The following is a 22,016-nucleotide window of genomic DNA, read 5'->3' as shown; positions in this document are numbered from 1 at the left end:
ACTTTCCCGCTGGGCTGGCGGGCGACCGCCAAAAGGCCGCCCGCCCGCCCAGCGGGAAAGCACCAGCAACGAGGAAGCCGGCTCTGAATGGAGCCGGCGGAGTTGCTGGTGTGCGACGGGTGCAATTGCACCCGTCGCGATTTTCAGTGTCTGCTAGGCAGACACTGAAAATCAATGTGGGGGCCCCTGCAGTGCCCATGCCACTGGCATGGGCACTGCAGGGGCCCCATGACACCCGTTCCCGCCAGCCTGGTTCTGGCGGTGAAAACCGCCAGAACCAGGCTGGCGGGAAGGGGGTCGGAATCCCCATGGCGGCGCTGCTTGCAGCGCCGCCGTGGAGGATTCACAGGGGCAGGGGAAAACCGGCGGGAAACCGACGGTTTCCCTTTTCTGACCGCAGCTTTACCGCCGCGTTCAGAATTGCCCTTGATGCACCGCCAGTCTGTTGGCGGTGCATCCTCCAACCCCGGCCCTGGAGGTCCATGACCGCCAGGGTCGGAATGACCCCCTAAGTGTTTGCAAAGTTAGTTTAATGGTCAGTCCAGTCCAGTCCCTGCTTTAGAATTGTAAGCTATCAAAAAATCGCGCTTTAGCTGTATATATATGGTAATAGATTCTTGTATGAAAGTTTTTTTTTTTTATTTCAAAGATCTTACAGAATCCTCTCTTTTTGTTTGGCCTTCTTTTTACAGAATTTTATATATTGTATACAATGTGTTGATTGTTATGGTTTTTATTAACTAAACAATAAAGATTATGACTCGGTCATTGAAATCTCAACTCACCCCTGGTGCTGCTGACACCCCCGCAGCTTCATACTCCCCACACCCCGGGTTTTTCTCAGATAGTCTATGCTATGCCATCTAGAGGGTGAGGGTGGAGAGAGGACAGCGAGCCGTCCCGGGAAGTGATCCCGTCATCCAGCAGGGTGCCAATTAGATTGGCCGCTTTGGGGCTAGTACCCCTTCATCTCTAATGGATTTCCCCCCTTTCTTTCATTGCTGCCAAGAAAAGGGAGTTGGACGGTGCTCTGATGTTTCTGGTAGAGACACCCCCATGCCTATACAATTGTGATCACTTCCCTTTGGAAGAACAAGGAAAGTTGTTGCTTCAATACATTCTGTGAAGTGAACTTGCTTGTTATCGTGCTCAAATGAGATCCCAAAGGGATAGGTCCATCTGTATTAAATTGGCCTCATCCTCAGGGTATCCGTGACTGGTTGAGATTGCAACCTGCGGGCCAATGTCACAAGGGCAATGTCCTGGAAAAGAGCACAAGTGGCCCCCTGAAAGGTTATAGCATCCAGTTTCCTGGCCTCCTGGATGATCAGTTCTTTCACCTTGAAGGTGGCTAGTTTAGCTAGTACGTCTCTGGGTCGTCCTCCCTCTCCTGGCAAGCGTAGTCCTACCCTGTAGACTCGCTCCAGTTGTACCTTCATGCAGTTATCACCCAGGACTGTGTAGAACAGGCCAACAACATAGGCTTTGTGCACATTTAAACTGAATATGATATGCATAATATTTATATATTATTTATATATTATTTATATGTTATTAATAATGTTGAATTTATAAGACTGTATATTATATGTCTTTTATTAAAAACATAATAATTGAATGTAATGTCATTACTTTCTGCGTTAGCATAAGTAAGTTCCTGCAGAGCCTGTATTTTGTGATCATGTTGGAAATGCTGACTTATTTTTTCGTAGTGTGAAGTCTTCTTTCAGATTTTGTTCCTATGAGAAGCTTAGCCTTTTGGTAATAGACCCTATTGATGAAACATGGAAAAGTTGTACCATATTGTCCTTGAAACCGGAACAGTGTGGAACATGGACTGACATTGTACACAATTGCTTCAAACCGGCATGGATTCACATGAATGGAAGATGTTCTCAGGATGATCCTGAAAATGAATGCACATGTTGCAGTTTGGACTCTTGTTATCGATTTTATTGGATGGTGCCCCTCTAACGTAACATGAACTGATTATCCTTCAAATCAAATCATTTTAGGAACTTTGATATTGCATTGTATTTTGGTCAGATTTAGAGTTGGATTCAGACTCAGATGAATTCAGGTCCAGAGGCAAAGAAGATGTTTCAATTCCCCAGGTGCCTTTCGATCTGAACTTTTGTTCAAGAAGAATCCTTGTATGCTGAACCCAAGGAGAGGTATATTTCTCTCTACCTTGCCCATGTCCTTTCAATTGTCCCATTGAGATTTAGAATTTCCCCAAGCCCCTTCGGGTGACTCTTAATCAAGCTCCTGACATGCTGAGGGTTGTTTCCCCTTTTTATTCAACTTTGTTCGCCTTAGTTGGGACCTAACTGTTTTTCCTTTTTGTTCTTTTTGTTTTGCCTACATGTGTTCATCCTCACACATGCTAGTCCCTGATTCGGCCATGGTAGGGTTGTCTCTTCTCTCATAAAAAAACTACTTGAACTATTTGTTAAATTTGATTGATGTATGCGCAGACTGAGCAACACTTATTACCTTTGAGTCAGTTGATTTTATTAGTGCTTTGTATTTTGGCATTTGAATATTTAGTTTTGTTAATGTTAGTTCAACTAAATTTCTTTTGTCACTTTGGGAAGCCCCTGGTATTAAAGTATATTTATAACTTTGTATTGAGAATAACCTACATGACTTTAATCCTGAGTTTGTAATAAACCTTTAAGCTTTATTTTTGACTGGAGTTTTCCTTGTATGGCCAAATGGATCATACTGACTAAAGTTACTGCACAGTAATTGAATTTTGATTAATGGTTCTACCACACTCCATTGCTAGGTCAAAAGGTCTCTCGACCTCCGTAAGTCTTGATTCCTGGGAAGGGTAAAAAAATGCTCCAGTACACTCGGATACTGATACACCCACTCACAGACCCACTCAGGCACTCATGCAGCCACTCACAGACCCACTCAGATACTCATGCAACAACTCACAGACCCATTAAGATACTCATGCACCCACTCACAGACCCACTCATACACTCATGCACCCATTCACAGACCCACTCAGACACTCATGCACCTACTCACAGACCTGCTCAGACACTCACACATCCACTCATGCACGCACCCACTTAGATACTCAGATAGACTAATTGTGCTCAGGTTGTGGCCAGCCCGCGCCATGCACGACCAAAGGTCATGCGTGGTGTGGGATTGGATGGTTATAGGGGGTTGGCCGCAGGGCCTGGCCACAGGCCAGGCCCCCCCAGCCAAGCCCCGCTGCGCATGGTACAAGGCAGTGCTCTGCAGTGGTTATATTAATATAAAGGCCCTCATTATGACATTGGTGGTCGGCTGACCGCCACACCGGCGATGGCGGTAGTACCGTCCCCAGGCCGGCGGTGAAGACTGCCAAATTATGACCATGGCAGTGATCCCTCCCATAGACAGCCAATATACCACCTGAACTGCCAGTGCGGTCCGTCCACTGACCACGGCGGTAGCCATCTTTAGGCAGGCGGAAGACAACGACTCGCCCACCATATATGACATAGCAGACCGCCAGGATTTCCAAGGCAGGATCACCGCCACCAAAGGTCTGGCGGAAATACATCATATAAAAGGAGAATCTCATCTCCAGGGACTCGAAGCAGTCCGCAGCCGCCATGGAACCCGAACTGGAAGTCATGCCAATGCTGCACCACACAATGGCAGTCCAGAAGCGCCGGCGAACACGACGACGTTGAGTACAGCCGCCTAGCACACAAGGGAGGGAAGGGAGAGTGGCACACCCACACGCACAACACACACCAAACACACATACCACACACCCAGAACCATCTGCAGAGTTAATCAACAGCAACATAACCCAGGAGCATAGAAAGCCAGTACACATACCCCTGGTCCAACCACTGTAACTATGTGGGAACAGCGTCAGCATACTAAAATATATACATTTGTACAAATATACATATGTACAGCAAGGGCCATTGGCCAGTCCAAAGATAACAAATGGCCACAGGGCAACGTCCAAGGCCCAACTTGACTCCTGACAGCCCAGTCACTCCACTGGGCAGGGGCATCATGGAGATGGTAGGCAGGCACCTCAGAAGGCAGGGGGGTGGAGGGTGGGGGGGGCTTCGTTTTGGGAGTGGGGTCCTTAGGCTTGGGAGGGGATGGGTCTTTGCCCTTCTGTTTAGGGGTGGAGGAGTGGCCTTGGGACGGTGGGGGGGCGGAGTGCCACTCTTTTTCCCCTTAGTGGCAGGTGTAGTTTTAGGGGGAGGAACAGGAGTCGACTGGGAGCTGGAGGTACTGGGCTTTCTCTTACGGGCAGGATGGGGGGTGGAGAGGGAACAGGTCAAGGCGGGAAAGGAAAAGCTTCTTAGGACCAATGGGGTGGGGTGTGGGAGGAGGTTTGGGAGTGGAGATAGAGGGAGTGGTTGTAGGAGGAGGAGGTGTGCTGGACTTGGGTGCAGGTGCATGGACACTGTGCGTGTGTGAGGTGGATGGCTGTTGTGTGTCTGAGTGGGAGCGTTTATGTGTCTTTGGAGGGGGCAGACAGGGTAGGAGAAGACAAACAGGACGTGTGTATGTATGTTGTGGTCGTGTCTGCTAGTGAGGTGGGTGTGCTGCATGAGGTGTAATGGTGGCGGTGGTGACTGTGCATGTGGTGTGTGGGGTGTATGTCTGTGTGTCTGCTGTTGTGGTGTCTGTGGGCAAGGCTGTACAGGTGGAGGGATCTGGGACTGATGATGCAGTGCATACAGGTACGAGTGCTGAAGTGACTGTGAGGGAAGAAAAGGAGTGGGAGACAGTGGAGGCAGTGGCTGTTGTAGTATGTGCATCTGCGTATTGACTGTGTGTGTGCTTGTGGAGTGAAAATTGGTGGCTTTATTTGTCTGTGTAAGTCATGTCTGTTGTTTTGTGTGCATGCTTGTCAGATTGTGTGTGTGTGGAATGGGTTGGGGGAGAGGGCTATGGGACTGGGAACAGGTAGTTGGAGGGGGGACGGAAGAACCAGGGACACTGGCTGCCGTCAGAGAGGAGGCCAGAGCCTGAAATGATCTCTGTAGGGCAGCCAAGCCACCGTGAAGGCCCTCCAGGAAGGTATTGCATTGCTGCATCTGGGATGCCAGCCCCTGAATGGCATTCACTATGGTTGACTGCCCTACAGAGATGGAACTCAGGAGGTCAATAGCTTCCTCACTGAAGGCAGCTGGGCTGACTGGGGCAGGGCCCGAGGTGCCTGTAATGAAGGAGAAGCCCACCCTGTCGGGTGAGTAGGCATGGGCAACTGGGTGGGGGCTTCTGGGAAGGTGGTGCTGGTACGGGGGTGGCGGAAGACGATGTAGCTGGGGTGGTACCAGAGGGGTCTGCCACCACCAGGGAGCTCCCATCGGAGGAGGAGTCTGTAATAGTAGCTCCTGTCTCCCCCGTTGTGCACCCCTCACCCTCCAACCCACTGGTCCCCTTGGCGTCTGTGCTCTCCGCCTCCTGGGTCCCGTGGACTGCAGCTCCCCTACTCACAGGTGCCCTTGCTCCTTCGCCAGAGGATGCTAATGCACACATGGACATGATGACAAAAGGAGAGAGGGGGAGAGAGAAAGGTAGCACAGGGTAAATCACAGCACCAAAAGCACATATGGCATACATATCACAATCACTCACTGGGACTTACATTGCGCAGTATGGACCACAGTGACAAACCATTACCTAGGTACAACAGCAGTAAGGAACCCAAACACTACCAACTGCCCACCTACTGGGACTAAGCCCTGTCTGCCATGGTTTGCTAGCTACTTAGCAATACCAAATATGCATACCACCCTACATAGCTAAGCAGGACCACACAGGAATAGCTAAACCAGTATATTGGGGCATCCACTGACTATAACCTTGTACCCAAACCCCATGGCAGGCAACAAATACAAAATACCACACAGTCTGTACTCGCCCCCATGTGGCTGCACTGCTGCCCTCAAGCGCCCATCCAACTCCGGATTGGCCACCACCAGTATGCAGGCCATTAGGGGGGTCAAGGTCCGACGGTAACCCCTCCCTCATTGGGAGGCTGTTCCCAGCTGGGCCTCCGCAGTCTTCCGGACCCAGCCTCTCAGGTCCTCCCACCGATTCCTGCAGTGGGTGCTCCACCCGCTATGGACCCCCAGGGTCTGCGTGTCCTTGGCGATGGCACGCCACAACCCTTTCTTTTTATGGGTGCTGACCTGCAGAGGAGACACAGACAGAAGGACACCAGGAACTATATAATCCAATCTGTCACACAAACGTCTCACATACTGCATTTACCCCTCATCAAGCACACACATGACCTGAACCTCTGCATACAAATTGCAGGCAGCCAAACCCCCCCCAAATGACACACTGCTAACACACACATACATCTACATGCAGCTATGTCGCATCCAACGTATCCATGATGTACTCACCTGTTAGTCTAGAGGCCCATACAACTGCCCATACAGGGGTAGGACCTTATCCACAAGCTTCTCCAACCCCTCGGATGTGAAGGCTGGGGCCCTTTCCCCTGTAGCATGGGCCATCGCAGGTTCCAGACACAGGTCACAGCAGCACACGCAGTGGAGATGTAGTACCGTGGAGAGTCAGGAATCAAGTGAAGTGGTAGAAAGAAAATGGCAGTAACATCCGCGGCGCTGAAAACCGTCACCGCCGGTGTTGATCATCATTGGATCCTGTACTCCATAGAGCCACATGTTAGCCAATGAGGAGTAGCACGGCGGTGCAGACCGCCTTCCGCCATAATGCCTAACGCTGGCGGAGTGAGGTCACTTCCACCTGTCCCTGCATACAGGACAGGCGTTTGCCATTTCCTACTGCTCGTACTCATATTTGGAATAATATGTGCGTCACTGGTATTGACTGTTCACACCTAGACAATTCCAGTCTCCTACATACATACATGCACTGTGTACTATGATGTTGTGTATCTATAGGTCATGTAGTCACACCCATTTTACTTTTGGCTCACTTAGATACCAACCACTGTGGAGGATGAGGATGAGGAGGCAAGCACCCGTGTACAGACCCCTTGTGGACTTGGCTACACTGGAGGACCAGCACATCATACTCACCTACCGTCTGGACAGGGCCATCATTGCTGAGCTGTGTGCACAATTGGAGTCAGATCTAATGCCTGGTATCCGTAGCACTACAGCTATTCCCCCTGTCGTACAGGTACTCTCAGTGCTCCACATCCTGGCAAGTGGTTCATTCCAGGTGACAGTGGGCTTGCCTGCAGGAATGTCACAGCCAATGTTTTCGATAGTTCTTGGAAGGGTTTTGGCTGCCTTGCTCAAACACATGAGCAGCTACATCGCATTCCCCCAGAGTGAAGATTTGCCCACTGTGAAGGCTGGATTCTATGCCATGGGACACATACCACATGTGATCGGGCCAATGACAGGACCCATATTACCATGGTCCCTCCCAGGGCATATGAGAAGGTATACAGGAATAGGAAGAGTTTCCACTCAATTAATGTCCAAACGGTGTGCCTTGCAGATCAGTACATCTCCCACGTCACTGCCAAGTTTCCTGGATCCGTGCATGATGCCTATGTCTTGAGAAATAGCAGCGTCCCACAGGTGATTGCACGATTACAGAGGCACAGAGTGTGGCTCATAGGTGAGCATGAGTCTTCACACAATGCATTTCAGTGTATGGCAACTGGAGATGTACTCCATGCCATTGTAAATGGGTAATGTGTGTCCCTCACTACTTCCAGATGTCTCTGGCTACCCAAACCTGTCGTCGCTGTTGACCCCTGTAGGAATCCGAGAACAGGGGCTGAAAATCAGTACGAGGGACATGGCCATACCAGAAGGGTTGTAGAATGCACATTTGGCCTACTGAATAGGTTCAGGTGCCTCCATTTGACAGGTGGGTCCCTATGATACACCCCTAAGAAGGTCTGCCAGATTGTGGTGGCATGCTGCATGCTGCACAATTGGCCCTCAGACGCCATTTGCCCTACCTGCAGGAGGAGAGGGGTGACAATGCATCTGTGGCAGCAGTGGACCCTGAGGACAGTGAGGAGGAGGAGGAGGAGGATGTGGACAACAGGGCACATATCATACAGCAGTACTTCCAATGACACTCAGATAAGACTGTAGATCTGCTCATGTCTCCGTTTCCTTTGAGTGCTGTGTGCCAGCTGAATTGAGCCAATCACTGCCTTAACCTTTCAATTGACTATCAATTATGCCTTCCCTTTTTGCAGATGTTGGTGTGGTCACAACAGTGTACTGATGTGATGGCTACAGACTGCTTCACAACATTTATTTGGATTCAAGCTAGCCTGGCTGATGAGGGGTGAAACCCCAAAACCGGTCCCAGAATGCTTGTTTTCAGTCCAGGGAAGACCTGGCCTAGCAGTTCGGGCTGGACTGTTCCCATGGGGAACAGGGTCAAGACTGATTTGCATATGGCTGGGTCCAAACTGGAATGGCATGGGCAGCAAAAAAACGATGGATTTAGGCCCAGATCACTGTACTGGGGGTGAATGTTTGACAATGTTCAGCATTCCGTCCATCACTTGTTGTTTTTTGCTTTGTCGCCCTAAGTGGGAAGGGTATGCCCAGACGTGGGTCCCGTGCTTCCCATGCCACTGGATTCAAGCTAGCCTGGCTGATGAGGGGTGAAACCCCGAAACCGGTCCCAGAATGCTTGTTTTCAGTCCAGGGAAGACCTGGCCTAGCAGTTCGGGCTGGACTGTTCCCATGGGGAACAGGGTCAAGACTGATTTGCATATGGCTGGGTCCAAACTGGAATGGCATGGGCAGCAAAAAAACGATGGATTTAGGCCCAGATCACTGTACTGGGGGTGAATGTTTGACAATGTTCAGCATTCCGTCCATCACTTGTTGTTTTTTACAGACTGCTTCATAACATTTATTTGATGGATTCACATTTTACAGGACATTTGCACAGGATAATACAGTTCATTACATTGCACATTTCTGTCTGATAAAGCACTATAACTCCAGTTGTGTTCAAGGGTGTTTATTGAAGTGATACCAATGAAGGGATAGATCAATAGAGTGGGGTGATGGTTGAGGAAAACCACAGTGTAGTGGTCCAGTTGGCCTGGAGCACAGGAACAATGTCCATGGGGCCATAGGATGAGGAGCAATGGCAGTCCAAAGTGAACAAGGTGACTCAGTGGCACACAAGGGGGACATTCTGGAGCGGCTCATTTCCTGGCGGTGGTCTTGGTAACAGTCTCTGGTGCCTGTCTGGGTCACAGGGAATGTTTGAGGGGTGGTTCTTCTGCTGCAGAGGGAGGGGTGTTGGTGGCCTGTGAGTCCTGTGGCAGGTCCTCCTGTATATTAGCTGCAGCAGATGTTGATGGCTGCTGAGTGGAGTGGCTAGTGGTAGTGGGCAGCTGGTGTGCTCTGTTCTCCCGCATGGTGTTGGCCATGTCACCCAGATCCCCTAAAATTGAGGCCCTGTTGCCATTTATGCCCTGCAACTGCTGCATAACCTCCTGGTGGTGTACCCCCTGCAGCCGCTGGTTCTCCTGCATGATGGTGATGACCTGGGCCATCCTGTCCTGTGATTTTTGGTATGCCCCCAGGACATGTGTGAGTGCCTCCTGGGCAGTCAGTTCCCTGGTCCTGGTCCCCCCTGCGCAGAGCTGACATCCCACTGTCCCTGGCCCCCTGTGCCTGTGTCCCCTGAACAGTGTGCCCACCCCCACTTACACCAGGACCTTCTTTGTCTTGCCTGTGTGGTGTCGACTCCGGTCCTGGGACAGGTTGGTACACTATTGATCGACGTGTCCTGGGAACAGGGGATTGGGGACGTTGGGTGGCTTCTGTGGTGTTTGTGTCAGAGAAGGGAGCCCTGTGGTGGACCGACTGTGGGATGTGGAAGCCGACTGACCTGTGGTCCCAAATGGGCCAGAGAGTTCATCCAGCTCAAGACATCCAGAGTTTCTGTCATCACTGGGGGCATCTTTTAGTGGAGTACTGGGTTGCTGTGGCACCTGCTCGCTGCTGACATTGGCTAGGGCACCTGTGGGGATATAAGTGATTTGTTAAGGTCATTGTCTGTCATATTTTCCGCATTTCTACCTTTCCCTATGGGTTTGGTGTAGTCCTCCCACCTTGGTAGTGTATGCTGTTGGATTGTGGGATTGGTAGTACTACATGCTGTCCATGCATAGCTGGTGGTTGTGCATGGAGTGCTGGGAGGGGTGGGCCTGCAGTGGGTAGGGCATGCAGGGGTACGGATTTACATGTGGTCATTGGGGTGGTGCACTGTGTGGGGTGGGGTGGGGTGTGAGGAGTCTGGGTGAGGGGGTGACATGCCATCCATGAATTGGTGGAGGTAGGATAGTAATGGTGACTTACCCGTGTCCAGCCCTCCAGTGACTCCAGTGAGGCCCTCAGGATGCAGTATTGCCAAGACTTGCTCCTCTCATGCTGTTAACTGTGGGGGAGGCGGTGGGGGTCCACCACCAGTCCTCATGAAGGCAACCTGGTGCCTTGATGCAAGGTTGTTCCACCTCTTTCAGATGTCGTCCCTTGTGCGTGGATATTGTCCCACGGAGTTCACCCTGTCCACGATCCTCCGCCATAGCTCCATCTTCCTGGCAATGGAGATCTGCTGGACCTGTGCACCAAACAGCTGTGGCTCTACACTGACGATTTTCTCTACCATCACCCGCAACTCCTCATCTGTGAAACGGGTGTGCTTTTGTGGGGACATGCCTATTGTGTGTGTTGTGCAGAGGGTGTTCAGTGTTGTGGTAGGGTGTGTGGTGTATGATGTGTGACAGATGTATTGGTGGATCTGGTGTGTGTGTGTGCAGTTCTGTAAGGGATTGGCCTGGCAAGGTGTGACAGTCTTTTCGTGTTTGCAAGGGATTGTGGGTTGTGCGGGGTGTGTTTTATAGCGCTGTTGGTGGGTGTGTAGGGTGGTGCGTTTATGTGTCAGGTGTGGGGTTTTTGAACTGGCCAATGTTGGCTTGTAGTGGTGATTGGTGCCCAATTTCACAGCGACGGTGTGCACCGCCACTGGTTGACCGCCGTTGAATGTCCGCTGTGGTGATTCGTGGGTCATAATTTGGAGGGCAGTGTTTTGCTGATGTAGCGGTGTGGGTTATGGGTCTGACAGCTTTTCGCCTTAGTTGAGTGTGGCGGACTTGGGGTTGTGGCAGTTTTCTTCCGGTTTTGTGTTTGTGTGTCATAATCTGGTGGGTGGAATAACGCCTCTGCGACGGTCTGTTGGCAGCTGTCACCACAGCAATCTTTAGAATAGACCGCCAATGTCATAATGACCACCAAAGTCTTTAAAATTACTTTTTTTTTAAAAACGTAGAAATTCACTGTAAAAAACAAAGGTTATCGGGACGTTATGGTTAGGAAATAGAATTAAAGAAACATAGACATTCACTTAAAAAAACAAAGGTTACAGAGATGTTATAGTTAGGCTCACATTTCAAATGTACAAAACCATAGAAATTCAGCTGATATAGTTAGAGTTATTTCAAGTAACTACAACTTGTGCCCTAAGGCAGTGTTGTCCAACCTTTTTATCGCCGCGGACCGGTAAATGTTGGATAATTTTTCCGTGGCCCGCTTGGGAGGGCGCAATGCTCTGCGCCTCGGCCGCCCGCCACAGTGAAATGAAGTTGAAGTTCCTCGGGCGGCCCGGTGCCGATTGATCCACGGACCGGCACCGGTCCGCGGCCCGGGGGTTGGGGAACACTGCCCTAAGGTAACTGTAACTTGTGTCCTTGCCATGCACTGCTAATCACACCACCTATTACACCACTCATGACATCTTTTATAACATGATTAAAAATATCAATGTAAAATTAGCAGTCAAATTATTGATGAGAAAACTGTACATGGCAGGGGCGTGAGTTATAGTTACCTTGGGGCACAAATTATAGTTACTTGAAATAACTCTATCTATAACAGCTGAATTTCTATGGTTTTGTATGTTTGAAATGTAATCCTCACTACATCATCCCTGTAACCTTTGTTTTGTTATGTGAATATATATATATATAGATAGATAGATAGATAGATAGATAGATAGATAGATAGATAGATAGATAGATAGATAGATAGATAGATAGATATACACACAGGATATTTTGATTCTCCATTTTTTAAATAAAATATTTTTATAAAACAATATTTCTAATATACACCCATAACAATAACTTTATCACAAATATCACCTCATAAAAATATTGTGTCCTAAAAATATTGTTTACACAAATATCACCTCTTTGAGTGTAGGTTAGATATGCTATTATCTCTAATGTAGTAATATCTGTGTAAAAAATATTTTGGACACAATATTTTGTCAGACTGTATTTTGGTTTGAATATTCTGCTACCATACAGGTCAGTGGGGAGAACATTCCATAGAAAATTCCCTATGGTCTGGATAGTATTCTGTATTGTGCAATACTTATCGGTTTAGGGTCTCACAGGTCTTACAGTAAGAGCGTATGTCTGTGAAAACTTTATTTAAGTCTCACACTGGGGCCACTCATGTCTCGCAAGGCGAGGACAAGTCTTGTTTACAAGTTGTATTAAGAAAATATGAAATTTACCCATCAGAAGGAAAAATTCCACATTCCACTGTCTGGACAAGAATTATGAGGTCTTAATGCTAAATCTATTTGCACGTTTTGTTTACAGACAAGCAGAATTCAGTGTTTGAATTGTGCTTCTGTTTACCTTGATGACATCGCTTGAGCTCATTTGACTCTGCTTGTGCCAAGATTTTGGTTTTGTATATTGTGGTATGCCTGTGTTTGCAAACATTAGCACGTTAAAGCCGAGACTATTTGCTAATACTTGTTTGGTTACTTTTGAAGAATCAGAATTTTTGGCCCTAAAGACCTGAATCAGAGGTGGTGAATCTGCCAAACAAGGTGACATCTCCATGATTTTTGGAGTTAACTATGGAAGGACTGCTACCGGTATATACTGCTAACGGTCCACCTAAGTGTAACAGCTTCTATGCCACAGATGGTGGTAGAGTGGTCCTTTTCAGGGTGCCTTGTATATCTTGCCTGCAACCATGTTTGGAGCTCCACAAAACACTAACATACAAAATATAGTGGCCCTTCACCAAGAGGTGAGTAGGCTCACCAGCATGTTAGGGAGGGTAAAACCCAGGGTACCCACAATGTTCTTCTCTTTTGGGGGCACATTTTCATTGTCCACATTCATGGATGAAATTCCATCATGAACTATGGTCACCTCCCAAAATGGATTCTCCTGATGCAAAGGCAGCCATTTTGGTGGAGGAGCCTCAGCCACTAGGCAGCCATTTTGGTGGAGGAGCACTAGGCAGCCATTTTGGTTGAGGAGCCTCAGACACCAGGGCAGACAACTAAAAATGTAGCCGAATTGTCTTCACCAGTATGGCAGAAAACTTAGATTTGACACAGCGGCTGACAGAAAGTCAGCTGGCAAACCGGTCCTCAAGTGTACTTGCTTAGACGTATGAAAAAGCACCTTTGGGGAAGTGTGGGAATAATACAGTTATGACTTTGTTGTGTGCCCCTCCTCTGGTAGATCCCTGTTCCCACCAATCACTTAGACCTACAGCTGTTAAAAATTGTCCATATTTACATATATTTCCCAGGAAGAGTCCCAGTGAAAGCCATTCATATTTCCAAATGCGGATTCAGTCAATGAGGAGCAGGCCTATTACACATCAAGAATAAGTAGAACTGAGGTTTGCAAAAAGAACTCTGAATCAGGCCCAGTGATGATATTAATGTGTTCATATTTGTGTGACTGCAGAAGGATCTGGCATGCCTTCCAATTGGTGCAGTCTTCCCATTTGACTCTGAGTATTCAGGATATCTGCCTTCCAATAAAGATTTCATTGTAGTTGAGAGGGAGGTGGAATTTTATACTGTGGTCACCTGTTTTAGGGAAAATATACCTGAAATTTGCAGATTTTCCCATTTTCCTATCTCGTGACCAAAAACTCTCTGAAAAACTCATGTCATTAATTTTTCAAAAAGGCTCCCTAAAAACAAGTACAGAGAGAATAGGCTTTTGGTTATTCCCGTTCACTCATTGGCTCTCATATGTTTTTAATGGTTTGCCATTGTTTGGAGGGGCTGTCGATCAAGACCATGACATTTCATGGATAGTCAGTTTGCCTCTTTGGTGTTTGCATTGTGTTTTGGTGTTGTGGCATCAAGTAGTCCTTTTATTAGATTGCAGATTAGACATGACATGTAGCTAATAGCTAATTGACAGCCATGGGGTGTTGATCAATGTATTTATTTTTCAGACATAACATTTTAAGGCTGTTTGTTTAACAAGAGTGTGCTATTTCAATACCTTCACCTGTCATAAAGACATAGGTGGTCATTATGACATTGGCGGTGAGTGATAAAGTGTTGATAATACCACCAACAGGCTGGCGGTATTTACCACCAAATTATGACCATGGCGTTGACACCTACCATAGACAGCCAATGTATCACACCAGCCGCCAGGGTGTAAACACCACTGACCACGGGGTAGACATCAACAGCCAGGCAGAAGACAAGGTACCGCCCATCATATTATGACACAGCACACCGCAATGATTTCCGGGGCAGTACCAACGCCATCAAAAGCCTGGCAGAAACACAACACAGAAGGTCAAAGACTCACCATTAGAGACACAGAGAAGATCATTACCGCCATGGAACCAGAACTGCAGGTCTTCCTGATGCTTTTCTACGCCATGCTCCACCTGGAACGCCAACCCTGATGAAGACGTCGATGGTGAGTACAGCTGCCTAGCACACAAGGGAGGGAGGGAGGAAAAGGAGAGTGACACACACATGCACAAGACACACCATTCACAAACACACCATACACACAACCAGCTGCAGATGAAAAACAATGTCACAGGACACACGTCATAATAACACAAGGACAACAGTAAGGCAGAATTGAAAATGTATTTGCATGACAACAACCACCATTAGTACCGAAGTGACAAATATTATACATGAACCATTGTCCAGAAAGAGCCAATGCCCAGTCCAAAGTACAAAAGGCCCACATGGCCACAGGGCAGCGTCCAAGGCCCATCTTGATCCTGATATTCACCGCACCAAACTGTGCAGGGGCAACATGTTGGATGTGGGCAGGCACCTCAGGAGAAAGAGGGGTGGGGGGCACCTCAGCTGAAGTGGGGAACTCTCCCACTGGTTCTGGAGGGGGCTCCATGCCCATTTCCCGATGCTGGGGAGTGCACGGTCACAGTCTCTGAAGTAAGGAACTTGCCCACTGCTTCTGGAGGGGGCTCCTTGTACAATTGTCTCTGGAGGGTGGCCTATATGCCCTCTGCTTGAGGTGAGAGTTACATTGTCTCTGCTGGGGTAGGTGTCCTCAGGGCAGCCTCTGCTGGAGGTGAGGGCTGCTTTGTCTCTGCTGGGGCAGGTGTCTCCTGGGCAGTCTCTGCTGGAGGTGAGGGCTTCTTTGTCTCAGCTGGAGGTGAGGGCTTCTTGCATTCATTGGTGGTTGAATGGGAACCATTACTGTCATTGGTGGTTGAGTGGAAGCCTTACCCCTCCTGGCTGGTGGATGGGGAACCATCCCTTTCCTGGCTGGTGGAGTGGAATCCTTCCCTTTCCTGGCTGGTGGAGTGGGATCCTTCCCTTTACTGGCTGGTGGAGTGGGATCCTTCCCTTTCCTGGCTGGTGGAGTGGGATCCTTCCCTTTACTGGCTGGTGGAGTGGGATCCTTCCCTTTCCTGGCTAGTGGAGTGTGATCCTTCACTTTCTTGCCTCCATGACTAGGAGGTGGCTCCACTGTCCCCGTGGACTGTTAGGCTGCGGTGCTGGGCTGGGTCATTCGGACCCTGCTCTTACGGGCATGATTGGCGGTGGAGGGGGAGGGAAGAGGTCAAGTTGGGCAAGGAAAAGTTTCTTAGGGATGGTGGGGTGGGATGAGGGATGAGGGATGGGAGTGGAGGTTGAGGGAGTGGTTGTTGGAGGAGTACGTCTGCTAGACTTGGGTGCAGGTGCATGGGCGGTGTGCTGATGTGAGGTGGATAGCTGTTGGGTGTCTGAGTGACTGTGTTTGTGTCCCCTAGGAGGGGGGGGACAGACAGGGTGGGGGAGGACACAGGGGACGCGTGCATGGATGTTGTGGAGGTGTCTGCTAGTGAGGTGTGTGTGCTGCTTGATGTGGTGATGCTGGTGGTGGCTGTTGAAGCAGTGCATGCAGGTGTGAGTGTGGATGTGACTGTGAGGGAGGAGGAGGAGGGGGAGACAGTGGAGGCAGTGGATGTGGTTGTGTGTGCAACTGTCTATTGTTTGTGTGAGTGCCTGTGGCCTGAAGTGTGCTGCCTGTGTTTGACTGTGCTACTCTTGTCTGATGTTTTGTGTGCATGCTTGTCTGTATGTGTGCATGGGATGGGTTAGGGTTGAGGAGACTGGGACTGGGAAGTGGTAGTTGGAGGGGGGACGGTAGGAACAGAAACAATGGCTGCCATCAGAGAGGAGGCCAGAGCCTGAAACGATCTGTGTTGGGCCGCCAACACACCGTGGATGCCCTCCAGAAATGCGTTGCATTGCTGCATCTGGGATGCCAGTCCCTGGGTAGCATTCACTATGGTTGACTGCCCTACAGAGATGGTTCTCAGGAGATCAATAGCGTCCTCACTCAGGGCAGCAGGGCTCACTGGGGCAAGGCCTGAGGTGCCTGGGGCGAAGGAGATGCCCACCCTCCTGGGTGAGCGGGCACGAGCAACTCGCTGAGGGGCTACTGGGAGGGCGGTGCTGGTACAGGGTGTGGCGGCTGTACCTGGAGCTGGGGTGGTCCCAGAAGTGTCCGCCACAACCAGGGAGCTCCCATCGGAGGAGGAATCAGAGTTAGTGTTGTCACCTCCTGTCTCCGCTCTGGTGCTCCCCTCGTCCTCCGTCCCACTGGTTCCCTCGGCGTCAGTGGACTCTGCTTCCTGGGTCCTGTGGGATGCAGCTCCCTCAGTCGTCGCTGCCCCTCCGCCAGATGATGCTAATGCACACATGGACAGGATGACAGAAGAAAAAAGGGGGGAGAGAAAGAAAGGGAACAATGCGTGAATTACAGCACCAACGCCATAGTTGGCATACACGTTACCATCACACACAGGGTTCAGGATTGAGCACTATGCACCACATTGGCAATCAATTGGCTAGGTGCCACAGCAAGATGAGGGCCAAACACGGCCAACTGCAGCCCTTCTGCGACCCACTAAGCCCTGCCTGACATGGAATACAACCTAGCTAGGTTTCCTGAATGGGCTATATACCCATTACCCTTGAGCTGGGTCACGCTGCAATGTCTGACCTGGCATTAGGGGCACCCACTGACTCACAACCACCACCCGGATCCCATGCCACCTACCAATGATTGTAGTTACGCCCACTGTACTCACCCCCTTTTGGCTGCTGTGATGCCCTCAAGTGCCCATCCAGATCTGGGTACGCCCCTGCCAGTATGCCCGCCATCAGAGGGGTCAGGTTTCGACGGGCACCCCTTCCTCGTTGGGAGTCCATCCTCAGCTGGGCTTCTGAACGGTAAGTTTAAAAAACGCTTCTGGGATCCCCATCGCAAGCAAACTGTACTCAGGTGTCCCGTATGTCATCGTCCAAAATTTACGCCATACTGCTTAGTATATTAAGTAGAAGATCCACTTCTAAAAGCCTTTTTTTCGTGGCATTATGATTAGGAACGCCGCGGGAGGACGGCAACGTGGTTTTCCGCCTATATGATTTAAAGTGGATCTTCTACTTAATATACTAAGCAGTATGGCGTAAATTTTGGACGATGACATACGGGACACCTGAGTACAATTTGCTTGAGATGGGGATCCCAGAAGCGTTTTTTAAACTTACCGTTCAGAAGTCCCTCTAATTATTATGGAAGCCCTGATGAAGTCTTTGAGAATATTTATCTCATACGACGAAACACGTGTTGGCTGTTGTTGCATTATGGATAATGGTTTCAAGGACGGTTTTTGTTGCTTTAATGGACCTTAAATTTCAAGATTAAACTGAACTTTGCCTACTATCCTGGTCCGACCTATATTTGATGGCTTACCAAGTCTTGACACACATGGAGGACTGAACTCTTATTCATGAGTGCCCTGACATCTGTTTGTCATACTGTGGTAGGACCCCTTCCACCAAACGCTCCAACTCCTCCAAAGTGAAGGCAGGGGCCCTTTTCCCTGTCACATGGGCCAAGGTAGGTTCCAGACACAGGTCATAGCAGCACATGCAGTGTAGGTGTTGTCCTGTGGAAAGTCAGGACTCAAGTGAGGATTTAGATAGAAAATGGCAGTCACGTCCGCGGCAGTGTGCACCGTCACCACCGCTGCTCATCCCCATTGGCCACTGTACACCGTAGAGCCCGATATTAGACAATGAGGAATTGCATGGCGATGCGAGACCGCCTTCCACCATGACACCCAATGTAGGTGGAGTTACCTCACTTTCACCTGTCCCTATATGCAGGACAGGCGGTCTCCATTTAATGGTGGTGGACATCATTCAGATAATCCATAACTGCGTCATTGCTGATGATTGCACATACATTGCCATTCCCACTGTCCCATCACATTAATGCTCTATGTACACTGAGGTCGTGGTTCTCCATTGTACAAATTGTGACAGCCTACTCACTCTTGTGTCCCTTAAATACCTACCACTGTGGATGAATAGGAGGAGGAGACAAGCCCCCGTGTACAGACCCCTTGTGGACTTGGCTACACTGGAGGACAGACACATAATATCACCTATAAACTAGACAGGGCCACAATCACAGAGCTGGGTGCCCAATTGGAGCCTGATCTGATATCAGCTATCCGTCATCCCACTGGGATCCCCCCTCTTGTGCAAGTCAGTGCTCCATTTCCTGGCAACTGGTTCTTTCCATGTGACAGTGGGCTTGGCAGCAGGAATGTCACAGCCAATGTTCTCAGTCGTGCTGGCAAGGGTTCTGTCTGCCTTGGTCAAACACATGTGCAGCTACATCGCTTTCCCCCAGGTGGAAGATTTGGCCACTGTGAAGGCAGGATTCTATGCAATGGGACATATACCAAATATTGTTGGGGCGATTGACGGAACACATATTGCGTTTGTCTCCCCCCACGTCAGAATGAACAGGTGTTCAGGAATTGGAAGAGTTTCCACTCACTCAATATGCAAATGGTGTGCCTGGCGGACCAGTACATCTCCCACGTCACTGCCAAGTATCCTGTGTCAGTGCATGATGCCTTTGTTCTGAGGAATAGCAGCATCCCACAGCTGATGGCACAAGTACAGAGGCACAGAGTGTGACTAATAGGTGACCCTGAGTGCCCACCCAATGTGTGTCAGTGTATGTCTTCTGGCGTTAACCCCATACTATTGTGTAAGGTTAATGTTTGTCCCTTAATACTTGCAGGTGACTCAGGCTACCCAAACCTATTGTGGCTCCTGACCCCTGTGAGGAATGCCAGGACAGGGGTTGAGATTCGTTACAATGATGCACATGAGCGAACCAGGAGAATTATCGAAAGGACCTTCGGCCTCCTGAAGGCCAGGTTCAGATGCCTGCATCTGACGGGTGGATACTGCGCTACTCACCCGAGAAGGTCTGCCAGATAGTAGTGGCATGCTGCATGTGGCACAACCTGGCCCTCAGACGACATGTGCCTTATCTGCAGGAGGAGGAGACTGGAAGTGCCCCTGTGGCAGCAGTGTACCCTGAGGACAGTGAGAATGAGGAGGCAGAGGATGAGGATGTGGACAACAGAACATTAGTTATACTTCAATACTTCCAATGACACACAGGTGAGACAGTGTAACTGACCATTCCTCTGACTATTGTTTTATCTGTGTGGCTGTAGCAGGATGGCATTCACATCCTTTGCATCTCTACTTACCGTGACCAATGGCTTCTCATTTTGCAGATGTTGGCTGATATTACAACAGTGTACTGATGTGATGACTACAGACAGATACTAGTCATTAATTGTATGCTATTACAGTTTTCAGATCATTTGCACATGATGTGACTGTTTCCATAAATGCATATTTTCATCACATTAAACACTATCAGTCAAGTTGTGTTCAAGGGTGTATATTGTAGTGCAAATAATTGACGGGAAAGTGCAATGGAATGGGGTGATGGTAGGGGAAAGTCCAGGGTATGGTTCCATTCTGTTTGTATCACAGGTCCAGTGTCCAATGGCCATAGGAAGGGGAGCAAAGGCAGTTCAAAGTGGACAAGGTGACAGGGTGGGACACAAGGGGGACATTCAGGAGGGTCTTATTTCCTGACAGTTGTCTTAGTCTTGGCAAGTGTCTCTGGCTTCTGTCTGGGTCGCAGGGAACGTTTGCGGGGTGGTTCACCTTCTGCAGGGGGAGGGGTGCTGGTGGCCTGTGGGTCCTGTGGCAGGGCCTCCTGCCCACTAGCTGCAGCGGAAGTGGAGGGCTGGTCAGTGGGCTGGCTAGTGGTAGGGGCCCGCTGGTGTGCTGTCCATTCCTTCATGATGTTGGCCATGTCTGCCAGCACCCATGCTATGGAGATCATGGTGGTGCTGAGGGCCTGCACGTTCTCCCTGATCTCCTGATGGTGTTCCTCCTGCAGCCGCTTGTTCTCCTGCATGTTGGTAAGGATCTGGCCCATCTTGTCCTGGGATTGTTGGGTAAGCCCCCAGGACATTAGTGAGTGCCTCCTGGAGAGTCGGTTCCCTGGGCCTGTCCTCGCCCTGGCGCACAGCGGTCCTCCCAGTGTCCCTGTAGCCCAGTGCCTCTGTCCCCTAAACAGTGTGCCCACTGCCACTGACCCCAGGACCCTGATTGTCTTGTGGGTGAGGTGTGGACTGGGGTCCCTGTACAGGTGGGCACACTGCTGATTGACATGTCCTGGGGACAAAGGTGTGGGGATGTTGGGTGGGTGCTGTGGTGTTAGATACTGATTGGGGAGGCTCTGTGGTGGACTGCGAGTGAGCTGGGGTGTCCGACTGACCAGTAGTCCCTGATGGGCCAGGTAGTTAATCCAGATCCTGAAGTCCAAAGTTACTGTCATCACTGGGGGCATCTTCTGTTGGGGGATTGGTTAGACATGGCACCTCCTCTCCGCTGAGATTGGCTGGTGCACCTGTGGGGATGTAAGTGATGTATTATGCTTCATGTCTGTGACAAATTGTACATCCCTGGCTTCCCCTCTTTCGTTGCTGTTGCCCTGCCGCCTATGTTTGTGTATGGTGATGTATTGTGGGCTTGTTAGTTCTCCATGCTGTGCATGCTTTTGTGATGGGTGTCCATGCAGAGCTGAGAGGGCTGTCCATACATTGGTATAGCATGCAGGGCTAGGCACTGGGGTTAGTCATATGTGTAGGTGCAGTGTGTGAGATGTAGTGGAGTGATGGGAGTGAGGGTGAGGGGGTGTGATGGCAGGCAGGTATGAGGGGTGATAAGCAGTAAATCTTGACTCACCAGTGTCCAGTCCTCCGGCAACTCCAGTGAGTCCCTCAGGATGCAGTATTGCCAAGACTTGCTCCTCCCATGCTGTGAGCTGTGGGGTAGGGGATGGGGGTCCACCACCAGTCCTCTGTATGGTGAGCTGGTGCCTTGCTGCCACGGAACGTACCTTCTCCCATAGGTCGTTCCACCTCTTCCTGATGTTGTCCCTTGTTCTTGGATGCTGTCCCACGGGGTTCACCCTGTCCACAATTCTCCACCATAGCTCCATCTTACTGGCAATGGATATTTGCTGTACCTGTGCTCCAAACAGCTGTGGCTCTACCCTGACTATTTCCTCCACCATGACCCACAACTCCTCATCAGTGAAACAGGGGTGCCTTAGTGGGGACATGGGTGTTGTGTGGTGTGTATTGGTGGGAGGGTGTTGAGTAATGTGGTGGGGTGCATGACGGATGTGTTTGTTGTTTGTGGTGTGTGTGTGTGTGTAGTTGTCTCAGTGGTCTTAGTTTCAGTGTGGTGGCAATAATTGGTGTTCATAAATGGTTGTGGGTAGGGTAGGGTAGGGTAGGGTAGGTCGC

The sequence above is a fragment of the Pleurodeles waltl genome, chromosome 5, assembly GCF_031143425.1.
Source record: "Pleurodeles waltl isolate 20211129_DDA chromosome 5, aPleWal1.hap1.20221129, whole genome shotgun sequence".
NCBI classification, from domain to species: Eukaryota; Metazoa; Chordata; class Amphibia; order Caudata; family Salamandridae; genus Pleurodeles; species Pleurodeles waltl.
This window is presented reverse-complemented; position numbering follows the sequence as displayed.